General features: G+C 50.4%; 1 non-coding gene across 1 annotated transcript; it reads right to left on the bottom strand.

Annotated features, from left to right (window-relative positions):
- Positions 1-759: 759 nt before the first annotated feature.
- On the bottom strand, positions 760-920 carry LOC131913967 (U1 spliceosomal RNA). Its single transcript, XR_009380034.1, has one exon. It is a non-coding gene; the product is annotated as a U1 spliceosomal RNA (small nuclear RNA).
- Positions 921-8,262: the final 7,342 nt, after the last annotated feature.

The raw sequence follows: 8,262 nt of genomic DNA, 5'->3' as shown, positions 1-8,262 counted from the left end.
GGCCCTGTCTTGATGGAAACTTCCTTTGCCTGGGTCACCCAAGGGGAGGAACTAAGGGCTTCCCTTGAGGAGACGGGCCATCTTTGTAGCTTGGTCTTCCCTGGTCCTAACCTGCTTCCACTCTGACCCTTTGCTGTGGGTTCCCGACATCTGCTCCTCAGTGGAAGTGTGTTGAAAAGGTTACTCCTATAATTAGAGCCGTCTTCATTATTTTTCACATTTTTGCAAAGCATCAGATGATGGTCTACTGAGGGAAAAAAACATCTCTACAAGAAGGGACTTGGTGACTACCAGGGACATAGAACAAAATGGGCCATATCTAGATTAGAGTCCCTTGGCTCTGGCATGAGGTGCCAACGGCTACCTGCCTCCAGGCTGCCACTTGGAAATTCCTTTCTTGGCTCTCCCCACACCCTCTGGGACTCCCTCTCTGTGGTTTCCTCCAGGCTGAATTCTGGCTGCAGGATGGCTGACTTCTTCAGGCACTGTCTCTAGGATCTTTGCAAGGGTCCAGAAACACAGATTAGGAGTGTGGGTGATTGTGACACATGGAGACCTTGAACTGGAGCTGATTCCCAGCTCCCCAGCCTCCCTGGCTGTCAGTCCCTGAAATACAAGTCACTTGGTCTGTCCCATGTATTTCCTGTTTCAGCATTTGCAATGGATGATGGTCATATCCTTCAAAACCCAGGGACATCCAGGAACCTGAATAGGCTGGCAACTGTGAAGTTGCTTTTTTTAAAATTAATTTTTTTTAAGCAGGGGAGAGCATGGATGCAGTCCCTCACTACCACAAACTATGCAGGCAAGTTCCTGCATCTGGGGAAATCGCAGGGGTCAGCACATCCGAAGTGTAGTGGAAGAGCTTGCCCTGGGGAAAACCACCTTCGTGATCATGGTGTTCCCTGCCAGGTAAGTATGTGAAGTGAGTTGTTAAAGTTTCCCCAGACACTCACGTGCTGTGCATCCTCTCTATGAAGGTGTCAGGAACAGTGTCAGAGCCCCACTTCATTGGGGGTAGTTCTAGACCCTCTCAGAGCTGGGAAATCTTTCTATCAGTCCCTAGTGTCCAGCTACCATCCACTCGGCTGTAGGAGTCCCCAGAGACACCCAGCTGGGATTTCTACTACCTCCCTGCAAGTGTTGGCCCGGGCAGTCTGTGAGATGGCTGATCTGAGGCACCAGTGGGAACCTGGGCCAACTTTTCAGACGTACCAGTGTGAGCAAGCCTCAGTTCTCGCGTGCACCTCGCTTCCTTCCCTGCAGAAAGAAAGGAAAGTAACAGTAATTTGGCAGGCTGCCGAGTGAATCACACTCACCTGAGAGCATCTGGAACTAGGCTGGCGCTGGCTGGAGTCACCACCTCCTCCCTTCTTCCGACGCGATGACAGGGGCACTGGAAACAAGCCTGTTTGAGAATCAACAGCTGCCGGGCTTCATAGGATACACAGTGTGTACACCAGAGCACAGTCTGGCTTGTTTCATTTCTCCCACTGTCCATGTTTCCAACCTGTAGGTCTGGGCCTGTCTATTTTAGACAGCGAGCCCCTGGGGGAGGCGGTGGGGCTCTAAGCTGCACCAGGCCAACTGTCTGCCTACTATTGAGGACCATGACAATGACAACACCCATCTTACAATTACCGCTGCCTGGGACTTTTCCAGCACCCCGGGAGGCAGTGAGGACGAGAGAGGAACGGCCAAAGTGGACAAGAGTTGGCAGGACATACAGCTGCCTGTGGCAACAGAACCAGATCTAGAACACCTGTGCATTTAGCTGGAGTCCTTGTACACACATGTGCACTGCTGTGTTCATGCACGAAGACCAGAAGTCAATGCTGGGTGTTTCCCTCCACTGCTTTTCACCTTGTTTATTTGAGACAGTGTCCTTCCAGTGAACCAGGAGCTCGCCATTTTCACTAGTTTCCACATGGCTTAACAGGGCATTTTGTTTATATGAAAGGCTTTTTCCTGGGACTCTCCAAGTCCGCTATCTAGGGCAGGTGAGGGCTCAGTCATGATGCTCAGGGAGGCAGAGCCATAAGCTATGGCCCTGTCCCGGTTTCTACATCTCTGAGGGAGGAGCAGGGTAGAGGATCATGGTTAGTGTAGCTGATGGTATTATCAATGTGCCTGGAGGTCTGTCTCACATTGAACAGTGGTGGGGAGCCAGTCACCCTTTTCCCTGAACTAGCTCCATACTCTCTCTCATGCTTCTGGCCTTCCTAACGAATTTCGTCCAGTAACTTACACACCGAGAAAGTGAGAACATCCCTGGCTGTGCAGGTTCTGTAATCTAGTTGATAAGTTAAGAAGACGATGGAAGTGGGCAAATGAATGCACCCGAGAATAAGAGAGAGAGAGAGAGAGAGAGAGAGAGAGAGAGAGAGAGAGAGAGAGAGAGAGACCAACAGACACACAGAGAGAGACAGAGAGAGATAGAGAGAGACGGAAAGAGACAGAGACAGAGAGAGACACACAGAGAGAGACAGAGACAGAAAGACACACACAGAGGGGGAGAGAGACAGAGAGACAGAGAGAGAGAGGCAGAGACAAAGATGGAGACAGAGAGACAGAGACAGACAGGGACAGAGAACAGAAAGAGTCAGAGAGAGACAGACAGACACATACAAACAGAAGGGGGGAGAGAGAGAGAGGGAGAGAGGGAGGGAGGGAGGGAGAGAGAGAGAGAGAGACAGAGACAGACAGACAGACAGACACACACACACACACACACACACACACACAGAGAGAGAGAGAGAGAGAGAGAGAGAGAGAGAGAGAGAGAGAGAGAGAGAGAGAGATACCAGAGCAAGAATAAAGTTTAGATTCTGACTGAGTATGGGGAGCAGGGGTTCATCTGACAGGCTCCCTGGAATTCCAGGTGTGAAGTCAGAGGAGCGTGGCCTCAGGCCATCAGTGGACGAAAGGGAGGGCACACCTGAACACAGGGAGTGGGTGACATTGTGGTTCCACCCAATTTTCCTCATAGCTCCAGGATCTGGCAAACACATGGCTTTTGTTTTCCTACAAGGCCATTCCCTGATTGGGAGGGTATCTCGCCTAACTGTAGGCTCGCCAGCAGTGTGGTTTGTGGGAGAAGATGAGCCCAGCCAGCTGCTTCCCTCTGATGGTTGGGAACTGGAAAACACAGAGAGAAGGGGAGAGTGGTGGGCGGGTGTACCAGCTAACTTCCTCATGGCTGGGACGGAACACCTGACTAAAGCGACTTAAGGAAGGACAGTTGGTTTTGACTCCTGAGGGTACATCATGGTGGGAAAGCCTGGTGGAAAGAGCATGAGGCAGCTGCTGATGTGGTGTATGCAGCCGGGAAGGGGCACTGCTCAGCTTACTTTTCTCCCGTTAAAAACAAATGACCACAGGGAGCTGGGGAGGTGGCTCAACAGTTATGATCCCTTGTTGCTCCTGTACAGTACCTGTATTTGGTTCCCAGGTCTTACATGGTGGCTCACAACCACCCATAAGTCCAGTTCTAGGGGATCTGATGCTTTCTTCCAACCTCCATGGGCACCAGACATACATATATCCAGGCAAAATACAAAATAAATAAATATTTACAATATTCTTTACATTTCTTTCTTTATGCACACATGTCCGTACACATGTGGAGGTCAGAGAACCACTCATGGGACTCAGTTCTTTCCTATCCTGTGGACACTGGTATCGAACTCACATCACAGGCTTGATGTCAAGCAACTCTACCTGCTGAGGCTTCTTGCTGGCCTCCATGTTCTCTCTTTTGTTCACTGTGGAACTCCAGCCAATGGGATGGTACTGACCAGTCAGGGTGGGTCTCCCTTATCACTTAAACCTCTCCAAGAACACCTGGGGAACTGGAGGGCCATGCTGTAGAAGATAGAAGGGAAAGGCCCAGGAGGAAGTCATAATACCAGGGGAACACTGGGTAGAAGATGGTCAGACTCTCGCTGTGCTCACACCCTCCCCCCCCCCACCCCGGGTTTGTCTTTCTCTGGGTTCCTGAGTCCATGCTTCCCTTCAAGAAACCCTCACGACAAGAGGACACACTGCCCAGTCTTGCTCATACAAACAGAATTCATCTAATTGATGCCTTGGTGGCCTGAAGAGGGAGGGGCAGACACATGTGCATGTGCTTTTCCATGGAAATACACGTTCAGACTCATTTCCAACACAGGAGTTTGTGAGCATGGAGCAAGCAGGAGGGGGGAGGAGGGACGAGGGGAGGGGCGGGAGGGGAAAGGCGGGGGAAGCTTGAGGGGACATGCAGGGGCCATCAGGGAAGACTTCCTTGGCATCCACTTGGCAGGACTCTTAGTTGTAGAAATGCTAATTTCATGTTCCTCCGGAAGGTAGGAGCCATTTGAGATCAAATTATCTCCTCACACACTGAGAATCTGATTAACTGGAGGATGATAACTGGTCCTTAGGGGCTGAGGTGGAGTGATAGGATGCTGATTAAGAGCTGAACACAATGGTCCAGAGGGGACCAATTCCCTGCCTGCCCTGAAGCCCACTTCTGGGTGTTGACCTTTTCTCTGCCCAAGACTCTCCAGAGTGGCTGGCCCTTCTCCACTGTGGTTCTTTAGACACATTGAATATGTGGTCATGTCCATGTCTTCCTGGCACCCACCACCTACTCTTTGGATTATAGTCCCTAGATGGCTGTGTTTGTGTCTGGGGGTGGTGGTAGTGTCTTACCTTCCTGGACCCTGGATCTATAGTCAGGGTCTCTTCTCTGGCACTCTGCTGGAGACCTTTGGCAAATCCTGGGTATCACCATGTCTATTTCCTCATGTGAACATGGGAAGGCTGCCATTGGCTGGCTTGTAGCAATGCCAGTCTCTCTTCTAGCCGTGGGGACAAAATGGCAGTGTATGAGAAAGGTTTGTAAACCGAGTGTGGTACCAAGTGAGGAGGTGACATTGCTTTCTCCTTCTGAGGACTGCCCTTCACAATCCACCCCCCCACCCCAGCTGGGCCAAAGTAACACCAGCACACCACAGAGTGGATGGGGGAGTTCCAAAAATGGCTTTGAATGGGATCACCTGCTGCTCACACACTCCTTGTTAACACTTTTCTGGGGCCTCTGGAGGACTGGCCTTCCTGCGCTTCTGACGGAGCCACTCAGCATGCACGTGACCACAGAAGGCTTCAGAACCTTGCCGAGAGAGAATAAACACCATCCATGCACCAGAGTTCAGCGCGTTTTGGAGGCACGAAAACACAGTGAGTGGATAATTGAGGCGAGAGAGTAGCTCGTGAGATTCACCTCACCATTCAGACTGAGGTAGGACGGGGAGGACGACACTTTTATTGAATCCTTCTGCGAGCTTCCTGAGGAGGTGGTTTCCAGGAACAGTGGGATGAGGGTGGGCTAGGCTTTTGGAGAAGGTGTCCCAGAACATTCCAGACACCCGAGGGTCAGTTGCTTCTGCAGCTGAGGTGGCGAAATGCCTTTAGGGTGGTTCATTTCCCTTGATGACAGATTAGTTAGAGGTGTGTATTTATGTAGCACACATGTGCGAAACATTTTAGAGAAATCCTAAGTAGAGATTTCTGTACATTGAATCTGATAAAGACGTCCTGGCCTTATTGTTTAGAACTGAAATGTAGAAATGGAACCTGGAGAAGCAGCAGAACCAAGAGAGCAAGACATCGTGATTCAGTCGAGCTTAGTTGAGAATTTAGTTCAGCTGCAGCCCGTGCTTTTCAGCTGATGGCCCAGCGAGCTTTCGGTTTATTGTGAAGAACTGTCACTCCTTCAACATCCCCACTGTCCTCAGCTTCAGAAGCCACTATAGTGAGTGTCCGCATCCACACACTGGTCTGGAACTTCCCAGTGTGCCCATCTACTCAGAGTGAGATGAAGGACAGAGCCTCCCCCTGTCTACTGAACAGCCCGTTCCAGTCTTCACTTCCTCCTATGGCTCCCAAAGCCTCAGGTATGACCTCAATAGGTTTACTCCTTAGGAAGGAAGAAGGGGGGTATAAGACCCTTTATTCCCACTTCCCAATGGGAAACTGAGGCACTGAGCAGGGTGAGGGACTTATTTAGGGATGAGAGGAGCCCCTTGTAGAACTGAGAACAAACTGGGATTTGGTTAAGAGTGGCTGCCGTCTAGTAGAGTGTGTGTGTGTGTGTGTGTGTGTGTGTGTGTGTGTGTGTGTGTGTGTTCATGTTCCTCTCTGATCCTCATTATTCAAATGGGACACCCTGGAGATGACACTTTTAAAAAGGGACCCCCTTTTTTTTTGCGGATCATGTGCTATTGGGCACATCACATAGTGTTTCCTAATCAGATGTGCTTATCTGTAAATAGGAAATGTCAATCGTCCCTACCTTGCAGCACTGTTGAGGGGGTCATTAAGGTTACTCAGATCAGAGTGTCAGAATCCATTTTTGAACTCCAGTGAACACACAAGACATCAGTCAGCAGCGCCCACTTGGTGGGGATCACACACTGGAGGTACTCAGACCACTCACTACTTCCTTGGGTGGGAGGAGCCATGCTGGTCAACCTGGATCCAGACTAATGGAATGTGGGTCTGTGCCCTGTTACAGTGACTTTCCTGGTCACGCTGCTGCTGTAGGGGAGCTAGCTAGCTCTGGATGCCGACCACGTGCTGAGGGTGTTACGTGAGTGGTTCTTAGCCCTCCTGCTTCCACGAGGCACTATTAAACTCTAAGGAATTGCCTACCCGGCTTGTTCTCAGTCTTTCTCAGCCCTCCTGTGCTTCTCCTACCATCCTCTAAGAAGTGGGCTTTGCCTCAGAGCCTGCCCCAGCTCTTCTCTTTCCATGGTGGCTGCTACCTTGGAAGACTGTTTCCCTACCGATGCCACAGACTACTGCCAACCCTGCATCAATTCCCCAGGCTTCAGACTAAACAGTCAATTTACCAATTACCTCCCAGAATTTTCCCCTTAAGCACATCCAATTCCCCACGTTCAAAATAGAACTTACCGTCTTCCTTACATACTTTCTAGTGATCCCTAGTCTGGTGGGCAACACACCACCAAGCCAGCCCCCCACCCCCCTTGCTGGAGCTAGAAAGTGATTGGAACCTTCCCACTCCCATCCCATCTCCACATCCACTCTGCAGCCACGGCTTGCGGATCTGCTCTCTTCCACATCTCTTCCTCCATCCCGCTTCTTGTCCTGGTTCTGAAGTTGACCCTCATTTTCTGTTGGCCTTCAGTCTTGTTTCCCGAGGATCAGCTTCAGTTCCCTTACATTACATCAGAGTAATGCATTCATGAACATGTAAAGCAGCTTGCTGCTTGTCTAGCTTCCTATCATGTTTAAAGGAATAAGAAACCACCCATGGGCTTACCTTACTCTCTGGCTTCCCGTTCTCTCTCTTCCCAGATGGGAGAACACCTCTAGTCTGGGCTGTCTGGCCTGACACACCTATCTTCCATTCCCTTATCTGCTAAACATCTCAGCTTGAGGTTCACATCTGTTGGGCAGACCCTCCTGCTTTACCACCTCTGCCTTAGCACACCCCCACATATATACACGTGCACACACACACACACACACACACACACACACACACGCATGCCCCTACCACAAGTTATCCAATCTTGTCACCTGGTGGAAACTCTCTTGAGAGTGATGGCCAAGCCTTGGTCACATGTCTCCCTGGTGTCCATACTGGTGTTTAGCACATAAGGGGAATTCAACGCATGCCTACTGATTGAATAAATGAAGAAGTTACAGAAGATGTAAACCCAGGCTGAACTACAGAGCAGAGGGGAGCCAAGCTCTGTTTCTGTCCACTAGAGGGCACGCTCGCCGTGCTCTTCACAGCCAGTCTCCCAACAACCAGCTGTGAGCTGAGCTGGCAGAGGCCCTCAGGGTCTGGCGGCCTGGCTCCTTGCTGGCCCCTGTCAGTCTCCAGAGCATCCTTTATTTCTCTAGTTACTCTTCTCTCACGCCATGTCTGCCCTGGACACACACAGTGCTTCTCTACAACAAATGCAGACCTTTTCTCACTTCTTTAGTTCTGGCCAAAAAACTGTTTAAATGGTCAGAGGACATTAATTATTGACGATTTTTGAGGGTTCTAGCCTCCTGTTGCTTTAATGCTTTTGAGTAACGCAGGATGTTACTTTGTTATGTAAGTGGACATATGTTTTTTGGTAGGAGGGTTGGAGTTGCCCGAGAGGGCCTCAAATCATACCCCATTGCCAGGGTTGCCTGGCAGTGCTTAGCTCTGACTATCGTTCCAGGGCACACATCCATCAATATGCATCTCATACA

Source organism: Peromyscus eremicus, chromosome 6, assembly GCF_949786415.1.
Source record: "Peromyscus eremicus chromosome 6, PerEre_H2_v1, whole genome shotgun sequence".
Taxonomy (NCBI): Eukaryota; Metazoa; Chordata; class Mammalia; order Rodentia; family Cricetidae; genus Peromyscus; species Peromyscus eremicus.
This window is presented reverse-complemented; position numbering and strand designations above follow the sequence as displayed.